Source organism: Catharus ustulatus, chromosome 5 (genome assembly GCF_009819885.2).
Source record: "Catharus ustulatus isolate bCatUst1 chromosome 5, bCatUst1.pri.v2, whole genome shotgun sequence".
Taxonomy (NCBI): domain Eukaryota; kingdom Metazoa; phylum Chordata; class Aves; order Passeriformes; family Turdidae; genus Catharus; species Catharus ustulatus.
The window spans coordinates 32770804-32781136 of record NC_046225.1 but is presented as its reverse complement, the minus strand read 5'-3'; the positions used below and the strand labels follow the sequence as shown (position 1 = coordinate 32781136).

Here is a 10333-nt window from a genome sequence, read left to right as displayed (position 1 = left end):
TGTAGAAGGTACAGTTTCCTTCCAGAGGTCCAGTAGTGATGTGGAGAAATCCAGCTTCCCTCTGGAGTCCAGTGGAGAAAGGGGCTACCTTAGTGTCCCAAAACCTCTGTTTTTATCTTGGTAAGAAATGTTGGGCCCTTCCCCCTGGCTGGAGCAACTTCCAATGGGATGAAATAATTTTATCAGTCACACAGTGGGACTCAATGGACCATTAGCAGAAGATACCTCCCTGAAGGAAGGATGGGTTGTGAAAAGATAAAGAACAATGCCCCGCCTGGTTTCAATGGATGACCCATTAGCAGAACATCTCCCACGGAGACAAGCATCACCGCTCCCACTCTCAAACAGATGGTGATAGAATAGACCTTTTATCACACCCTGTATTGTAACCCAAGACATCTAGTTACTGACATTGAAGGGAATCCATATGCAGAATCAAATTTACATTTAAAAAATCTTAACCTAGTTTTATGCAGACAGCAACATTTCATGTCTTCTTAAGTTTAGAGATACGCATTTTGTCCTTCACTGGGACAAAAGCAAAGCATTTTTAAATATTATTGCAATATATCCCAGGGTCTGTATTCCAAATATGAGTGCAAATTTGGCGTTGTTTTGGTTTTAACTAGTATTTCTCTTTCCTCCCACTCACTTTTTTTTTCGGGTCAAAAGTAAAAACAGAACTTTGAAATCCCAAAATGCTCAAATGTTATCAGAATTAACCCATATCCTCGAAGCAGCATATTTTGAAGGCAATATATGTAATTAAAATCTTTTTAACTGTTATGCCAATATCTAAATTTTTTACTTGCACATCTGCTAATGTGCATTTAAGTTTGCAGAAGGAAAGGTCAAATATAGATAAGTGCAATCTTTAATTAAAGCAGCATTGACAAACATTCCATCAATTTTGTTGACAATCCCCCTGAGTGGAAAGGGATTTCTGAAAGGGCTGTCATTTAAATCCTTCTCACAAGACAATGTAAATGTACAGGATACTGTTTTTTTCTTCTCTCACATCAGTTCACCAATCCTTAAACAACCCTATAATAAACCAGTAACATTTGCTGGAGTTATTTTTTACCACTTACTAAGATGACAAAAAGCACTGACAAGTTTTAAACTCGTAAGCACATGATATTGAACAGGTCATGCACAGACACAGGATAAAGTCACATTTAGAAAACACTCATGAGTGTGAGCTAATGAACAGTTTTAGTTTACATTAGATTCATTTTAGATGTATTGCCATAAGAACACTTTGGCTTCAGCCTGTAACTGAATCCTGTGCAGGGAGACTGGCAGGACTGTCTCTCCTATGTTCACCAGAGATGACTGCACACAGAGCTTCCCTAGGAAGTTCACAAAGCCACTGCTGTCCTAACTGAAAATCTTGCACACAGCAAAAAGCAGTATACATCACGCCTTGAGACAGAAACGTAACTTATCAAGAGCAATGCAAAATAATCAAACTAATCACAACAAGAAGGGGTTACACAAATTTCTTTAATAACTTAGGAAATTGATCACAATATCATACCTATCTCAGTGTGGTGCCCTTCCAAGAAAATGTGGTATGTCTTCAAAACACAGTACATTTATAATGGAACCCAGTTTACAATGTGAGCTTTTCTGAAACTAGTATTGTTTTCTACATCATCTTTGGTAGGAAAATTCTGTGCCAAATCCTATTTTTTTGACATTAGTATCAGAAGTAATAATCATTGCAACTATGCAACCATTTAATAAGCCTTCCTCTGAAAACTGCTCCTTGTTGTGAGACTGTCAGTCTACCAGTGTTCACATTTGTGATGCAGCATGATAGTGCTGGCCTGAGAACAGAAGACAAAGACATATTGCATAATAGCATTTATTCCCAGTACATACTTTTAAATGTATAGCTGGATGATTTAACACTATGATAACCTCATTTTCAATATAGCAATCACAGTTGCAATTTCAATTTATGAGACTCATTCATTCACATCCATCAAGCTGCTGTCTTTAATCGCCACAGTGTTTGCTAAAAGAAATGTATTCAGAGTAATTTTAAATTTTAATATCAAAGTATATTGCATTAGAAACCTCTCCCAAATATACGATTTTCTTCTCAGTCAGTTTAAAATTGCTTACTCATCCTATGTTTTCCTTTGTTTGGCACAATCTACAAAACATTTCCACTGACATATTCAGCTCTCAAGCAATTGAGACCCATCATATTTCTAATGCCATACTTTTCCTGATGAGATATTAGAGGTTAGTTCTACCCAAGCAAAACACAGAGTTTAAAAGTAGTGCTTCTTTAAACAAAAAACCTAGCTGTATTTTTATCCAGAATATGACACTAACAATATTCAAAAGGGCGTGTTTTGATCACAATCAAAAGGGTCTTTAAATTTTTTTTCTGTTGATCATTGTGGAACTCATCCAGCTCAAAATTGTGCTTCTTTCTCTTAACCCACATAATCAAAGCTGGCAATGTATATACCAATTTATAAAGCGTTTAAGGACATGTTTTTCTTTATGTATGCACAAAAAGGACTTTCCTAGGTTGAAAATAAGGACATTCGTGAAAGCAATCCCCAGATGAGATGGGAGAAAGTTAGTGGCTACACTGCTAAAATGCAGTCAACACAAGCACATGCTAAAAGTAATTGATTTAAACACATTGCTAAATCAGAGCCTGAATTACAATTGCAGAGCCAATTTCCATCTCCACAGCATTACAACTAATACTGTCAGACAGCAAGGACTTACTAAGGGGTCTTTAATCCCTTTATTAGCAACATTTAGTGTGGTCCATTGCTCATGCTCAAGTGATAAAATCAGTCATTTATCTGAACAGAATATCACATGTACCCCCACTACACTGAGCCCAAATGTAGAATTATAAAACCACAGCATAGGTTTTGCTGGAAGTGGCCTTAAAGATCATTTATTTCCAACCCCCCTACCATGGGCAGGGATGTCTTTCACCAGACTGGGTTCATTACAAACACCTGGAAAGTAATTTGCAGAAGGCAGCCACATCAGCACACAAAAGATGCAAAAATGCAATTAAGCCATTTGAAGCCGTCGGTTTCTGAAAAAAAGTAAGATCTGCTGGGGATCTCAAATATTACCAACAGTCACAGGTACATGAAAACATGGATCAGAGGCCTGCTGATTCACAGCACATATCACACAGGACTTTTGTCTGCCTTTCCAGGACTAACTGATTTGCAACCATGTATATTTTATTGCAACACAGAGTTTAGCATTTCAAGATCTATTGAAAATGGTCAGAAAACCAGACAGAGCTGGCTCTATCTAGCAAGCCTTTCTTTGCAGACAAGGAAACAGGCAGTTCCATGAACATCAAGAAATAATGTTTCTCTGCCACCTAGAGGCAATCCAGACATTCCCTTTCTTACCATCAGATAAAACCTTTCCTGGTTCTCGTGCTCAAAATGCAGATAGTCTCTGTTGAGTTACAAGGATAAAGTAGATTAATCACAAGTTTGTTAAGCAGGCAATGAAGTAAATCAATGCTCTATGGAAAATGGGTATGAGTTAACACTCAGTCAAATGTCTAGATTCTTCTATTAAAAACAGTATTTTCATGATGATAAGGTGCACCCTTTTGACTAAAATTTTCGCCCGAACCCGGAAGTGCGCTTTATAGTCCGGTGTGCCTTAATATGAGCAAAAGTTTGGAAATTTGCCGACCCGGAAGTGTGAGCCGCGAACCGTGGGGGGAGCTGGCAGGGTCGCAGGAGCCAGGTGGAGGCGGGGCCGGGGCTGCCGGGTAGAGGTGAGTCCAGGGGCCCGTGGCACCGTGGCTGCCAGGTGCAGGGGGGCCCAGGGCCCACGACTGCCGGGTGCAGGGGGGCCCGGAGGCCCACAGCGCCGCGGCTCCTGGGTACAGGGGAGCCAGCAGAGCTGTGGCTGCTGAGTGCAGGTGAGCCTGGGGGCCGGCGGAGCCATGGTTGCTGGGTGCAGGGTGGCTGGTGTAGCCATGGCTCCTGGGTACAGGCAAGCCCGGGGGCTGGTGGAACCGTGGCTCCTGGGTACAGGCAAACCTGGGAGCCAGAGGAGCCGTGGCTGCTGGGTGCAGGGGGGCCGGTGGAGCCGCAGGTCCCGGGTAAAGGCGGGCCCAGGGGCTGGCGGAGCCGCGGCTGCTGGGTACAGGCGAGCCCGGGGGCCAGCGGAACCACAGCTGCTGGGTACAGGCGAGCCCAGGGGCCGTGGCGCCGCTCCTGCCGGGTGCAGAGGGGCCTGGGGGCCCATGGCTGCCGGGTGGAGGTGAGGCCTCAGCCAGCAACTGCGCGGGGGGAAGCTGGGGCAGATCCTCGCGGCAAAAGAAAAGGTGTGCCTTATATAATGTACAAAGTTGCGAAATTTGCTGACTCCCACAGGTGCACCTTATAGTCCGGTGCGCCTTATGGTCGTGAAATTACTGTAAGCCCAAAGACTGGGACATCCTGCACTACAGGGATCTCCTTCAGAGGCAAAAAATCTGAGGTAAATGTAAGCATGTGTATTTTATAATATACAGATAAAACTTTGATTAAATAGTATCAAAGATGCAAAATCACATCCAGGATGTATAGTTAGACAGTCTGAAACCAGTAATGCAGATCCCATCTTTCAGTCTTTAATAAAAGGACAAGCAGTTTCCAGAATTTTATTTTCACTATTGCTACATTAGAATTCTTTCTGGCTTCTTGAGTGTTGAAATGTTGCTTGAGAAAATAATTTAAACACAGAGTTATATAGAAACTCTAGACATGTTTAAGTCTGTTTTTATTTACTTCCATAACTTTTATTAATACTATCATTTCAGCTGAAATTTCCCATGCTGGGTGTCTGCATAGACTAATGGATTTGGGGAAGCTTTGTTTTTAATATTCAACCTTCCTCTTCTGATGCAGTTAAATAAACAATTTGTAAAGAAACTTAAGAGGGTTTGGAGAGGATGGTGGCAGAGAGGTCCTAAAAACTATTAGTTTTGTTGCTGCACTAATTCTTCTTAGTACTTCCTAAACTTCAAAAGGGAGATTTAAATTTGCTAGAGAGTCATCTCTCACCTATCTACATTAGGAAAGACTTGAGTTCACCTCCATCTAGCCAGGTTCTACAGCCATGAAATAAGCTGTCACTTGCACGTGTCCAGCAGAAATTTTCAAAGACCAGTTCTGTTCTCCAAAGAGTCTGCCTAGAATGAGTATCAAGGTTCCTAGAAACCAAAAAGAAGGGACTGCTTTCATAGATCATTGTCATTATGCGTGTTCCAGCCAGTTCCTGCAGGATTTTCCATTAACTATCAAAGAGGTTATTCAGAGGATACTGGAAGCCAATCAAGAGTAGAATTACTAGGAAGCATATTCTGAAGTATCTCAGCTACTCCATTTCTTTTTCTTCCATTGTTTTCCTCTCATTTTTTATATTCCTTTTTTTTTTAACTCCCAGGTTGTTTCTTTTCCTTGCTTAAAAAAAAAAAAACCAACAGTTGTTCTCTTCAACAGTTCAATCCTCATTTGAAATAGACAAAAGCCTGCAGCAAATTTCAGAGACTATGTTGATTTATCCAGGAACCAATGATTATAGTGGGACAAGTACAAGGAAGTTCAGTGCAATCATACAGGAACTGCATGTGACATTAAACTTATTTATTAGCTACTCAGCTTGTCCCTTTTTAGTGATCATATAAAATGGAATATATGGATGTATCTCAGTCCAAATTCTGTCCTAGAGAGAAGAAACACCAAGCAGACCAAATGGGGAGGAAAACATCCTCCAAGAGAAGAAGGTTAAGTGCAAGGTAGGTATAATGGATGTGACTGAACCGCACCCTCTTCATGACAGTATGCTTTGAATACCATCTAACTTTATTACTGGTTAGGAATATCCAATCTGCATGACAGTCTCATAAAAAATATCCTTCTCATGAAATCTATGTTTTTCACAGAACTGAAAATACACACAAGAAATTTTCCTTTTTGCATGGGGAGCTTGAAATGACTGCCTCCTCACTGCTGTCAGGAGAACTTTAACTGCATTTACTCTTCCCTGTCTTCAGTCAACCTCCTGAAAAGTTCAGGTCCATGCCTTCCTTATCAGGTATTTTTAATCCTATGTGCCTAAGCAACCAGCAAGACTGAGACCAGCATTTTGTTCACCTCCTTAGCCTCCCCACAAGTGAACTGTGAGTGCATTTACTGCCTGGTTATTCAGCTATTGATGTGAAAGGTTTTTGACTTTCTCTCTGCAGAAGTTGATTCAGCTGACCATAACTTTCTGGATGAGAGTCTAGAAAACGAAGGTGTGCTCTCTGGCACATCTTAAAACATGAGACACAGAATACAGACCAGATAGCTAAAAAAAACCAAAAAAAACCCCAAAAGAAACAAAAACACCTCCCTTTCCGCCAAAAAAAAAAAAAAAAAACAAAACAAAAACCCACCAAAATATTGCATTCAAATACCAAACAGCCAGAAAAAGATTGGATAAAGTACCAGCCAGAAAGATGCTCTGAACTGTGAAAAAGGAAATTATTTTTCATTGTTTGTTTCACACTGTGCTCAGGACAACAGAATATTCCTTCTTTGAAATGTTCAGCATTATGTGAAAGAAATATAATTCCATTATCAGTTTATTCCCCTCATGGGAAGAACCCATAAGCCTCTCTAAAATTGACTGTTTGGGTCAGAAGTATGAGGTCATCATAATCTCTGACATAGACAGTATTGGTTCATAAAGAGGAATTCAAAGGCAGGATTATCTCTTTATCCATGTATCTTAATACTTGGCATTATCATTGATTTTCCTCCTGGGGCTTGCCTCCTACAACAGATTTAACAAACTTAGTTGTTCACCCCCATATTATACATTGCTTTAAAGTACTGAACTTAAATGAAACTGTCTTAGCTGCAGTTTCAGATACTTAAGACAATCACTGAAAAAAAAGTTATTCTATTTTGTTAGAGCTTTTCTCAAATTTCTTGGTACCCTGAGATGGCAGTGATTCTGTGACTCTAGGGCTGAGAAGTGAGAGGTAGCAGAAAATCCTCTTGTAAAGTATTTATACTTATTCCCTGAGTTTGGAGGAAGGGAGCTGCTGCCAGATACTAGAAGTGTTTAACTTTTCTTGGGTTACTGGAAGCACTTAAGAAAACTGTTTCTCACTCTTCATTCCTCAAAAAAACCCATAGAGTTGGATGATACTAATATCCAGAAGCTCACAATCTCTAGTTGGCAGTGATACAGGATAGCTAGCTTTCTCCCTCTGCACCACGCCAGCTGCTGTGTACTTGTGTCAGTTGAACCAGCCACAGCATCTGTTGGGCCTTCCATGTAAGAGAGGCTGCAACATTAATCTAGCAGAAAATTAGCTAAAAAAAAAAAAAAAAAAAACAGGGGCAGGGAGTGTTTTATCTGGGCTTATGGAACTCAGTTGGCTCCCACAAATGTCTGACAGGCATCAAAACTGGCATGAGGGAAGGGCAGAAGTGTGGAGCCAAGAAGTGGTGAAAAGGCAGAAGAAAAGAAATTGAGTGAAAAATAGCTTTTAAATACAACAAAGGTTAAGGTTTCCTAGGTCTAGACCCTAAATCCATAGGACTCACATGCACCTTTTTTCTACAACACATTTTCCTAACTCAGCAGGTATGTCAGTACCATGTCCTGGTCATTCCTCAGGGTAGCTCTAACAGCAATATGTGGGTGATAAAAACTGATTTATAAAATATCTAACTGATCATTAGACACTAATGTGCTATCAAGTTTAACTGTCATTTGTTTTTTTGTCTGAATATTTTCTTTGTGACAAGGTATAGCTGTCAGAGCTTCAATGGATCTTGGTTTTTTTGGCAGAAAAAAATAATCTGCAGCTCACTGAATATTTTCCAAGCATATTCCCAGTTGCCATAGAGGTAATAGACATTCTGGAGAAATTTCAGCTAAAATTAAAACCAAGCAGTTCTTGGCATTGGAAAAATTATTTTGATGTTGTCAAACACTCCAATAGGATCCAATAGTGAATTACAAAATTTCTACTTCAAGAGTTTAAAAAATCCTTTTTTTGGAATGGATCAGAAGTCTCCAAAACACACAAGTGTTGCAATGTGGGCACACAATAACTTCAGAGCTGTGAATGTCTGAGATCTGCCACCATCTGCATCATACAACCTGTGGAGCAGTATCATATCAGGTCAGAAATTTGGGCTACCTTCTAGCAGTAAAGTGCAATAAAATTTTGGATATTTCTGTACTTTGCAAAATGCTTTTTGAGTAATTCTACAGAACAGTCTATTTAGTGATCCTGACAGAGTGGGTGCTCAGGACAAGCTGCCAGGAGGCTGCCACTTGTGTGAATTAAATGCTCAGATTAGATACATATACTGACCTTGTTTTTTAACTGAAATAGTCAAATTCCAAGCAGTGTTTAGCTGCAGCTGATCAGCTATGCTGTAGGATATTTGCATACGCTCCCAGCTGGATGCACTTACGGGCATATCCAACAAGTGGTGTCCACCTCAAAGGAAAATGCAGCTGTTTCCCCCAGTGCATGAAACCTTGGGGTTTGCATTCTGTGGACGTTTGGGATTGGCAGACTATCTGAACAGCAAGGAGAGGTAGAAAGAAGGAGAAAGCTTGTTTGAAACAAATTCATTTAACAGTTCAAAACACTTCACACTATTTACCCCAGCTTTAATTATAATTGACTCTGAAGGACACATTTTGCACAAAAGCATGCTGAAGAGATTTAATCTCTTTTAACACTCACAGGCATAAAGATCTTATAATGGGATATCTATGGAGAGATAACATTAAAAAAAAAAAAAAAAAAAAAAAAAAACAGAATATATACAAATGCTATAAAAGCCTTATTCCCTCCTCCCAAAAATAAATTCAAGTGAGCCTAAAGGTCTTTTTCAATCTAAATGATTCTGGGATGCTAAAATACACGAGCACTCATTAACATATTTCAAACTCATATAAGGGCCTATAAAATCTGACATATTATATGTAGTACTCCTTCTTACACAATACAGATAGTTACCAGCATTTGGAGTGATTACTTTATTTCTGACTACTTCTGAATCTTGAAATGAATCTTATCTGAATCCTCATCCTTACAACATATTTTCTTTAGATTATGTGCCTTTACAAGGATGTTGCTGTCCTCCAGATACAGTTGTTCTAACCATGTGCATGCATATCAGAACATAATCTTGGATATAAAAAGTAAAATAAAACTAAAAAGCAAACACATACAGCACCTTATTAGCATGAGGTCTTGCCATGGCTTAACATAGCAGAGAGTGAAATTCCACACAGCTGCTTACTACTCAATTCCCCTGCACCATCCCAGAGGGATGGGAGAGAGAACTGGGGGAGAAAATGTAACATTTGTGAGTAGAGAAAAAGAGACAGTTTAATAGGACAGAAAAGAAAGAGGAAATAGTAATACCAATACTACTAATAATAGGAATAGAATGTACAGAGCAAGTGATTCACCATCTGCTGAATGATGCCCAGCCATACCAAACAGTGGCCCCGGACCAGCTTTCATCCTAGTTCATAAACTGAGAGTACCATTATATAGTATGGAATATCCCTTTGGCCAGTGTGTATCAGCAGGCCCATATGTATATTCTCCTCCTGGTGGGGTAGGATGAGAAGCTGAAAAGTTCCTTACTCTGTGTAAACACAGATTAGCAACAACTAAAACATCAGTGTGTTATCAACATCACTCTCATCTTAATCCTAAAACATAGCACTATACTGCTACTGGGAAGAAAATTAAGTCCAATCCTGGCCAACAGTGGGACAGGTCTCCATCTCCTCGTCATTCAACCAATGGGTATCAATGAACTCCAAATTTTCTGCAAGCTAGACAGACACGTTAAATTATTTCATCTGTCATAACGTCAAGATGTAATACTTTCACCTCAAAATCCTCAAAATAGTATTTTCTTCAATTATTTCTCTACAGAACCAGCTCAGCCTTCAGCCTTTGTCTCCCTATTTTTTTTCCTGAATTGCAGAGGGATTCAGCTGTCGAATTTTAATAGGTGAGTTGAGATCCCCTAGAAAAGGTAAGCAATTCAGTGTAAATATCTCATATTTATTAACATATCGTAGCTAGTGGCTATCATTAATAACTAACACAGTAACAGTCAATAGTTAATATTATTTTCAGTGGGAAAAATCATATTGCTCTTCTGAAAATTTCATCCAGCAATTTCAAATTTTGCTTTGGAGTCAGCTATTCACTTTAGTTGTAAAGAACTTTTTTGAAGCTGGTCCTGTTATCAGACATTCACATTCTGATAAAAAGTCATTAAAT

The 10333-nt window shown here is 39.5% G+C and overlaps 1 long non-coding RNA gene across 1 annotated transcript; it reads left to right on the top strand.

Moving 5' to 3' along the window:
- Window positions 1-3763: 3763 nt before the first annotated feature.
- Window positions 3764-10059, top strand: LOC116996496. Its single transcript, XR_004417948.1, has 4 exons — window positions 3764-3793; window positions 4398-4503; window positions 5735-5803; window positions 9980-10059. It is a non-coding gene; the product is annotated as an uncharacterized LOC116996496 (long non-coding RNA).
- The last annotated feature ends 274 nt before the right edge of the window (window positions 10060-10333 follow it).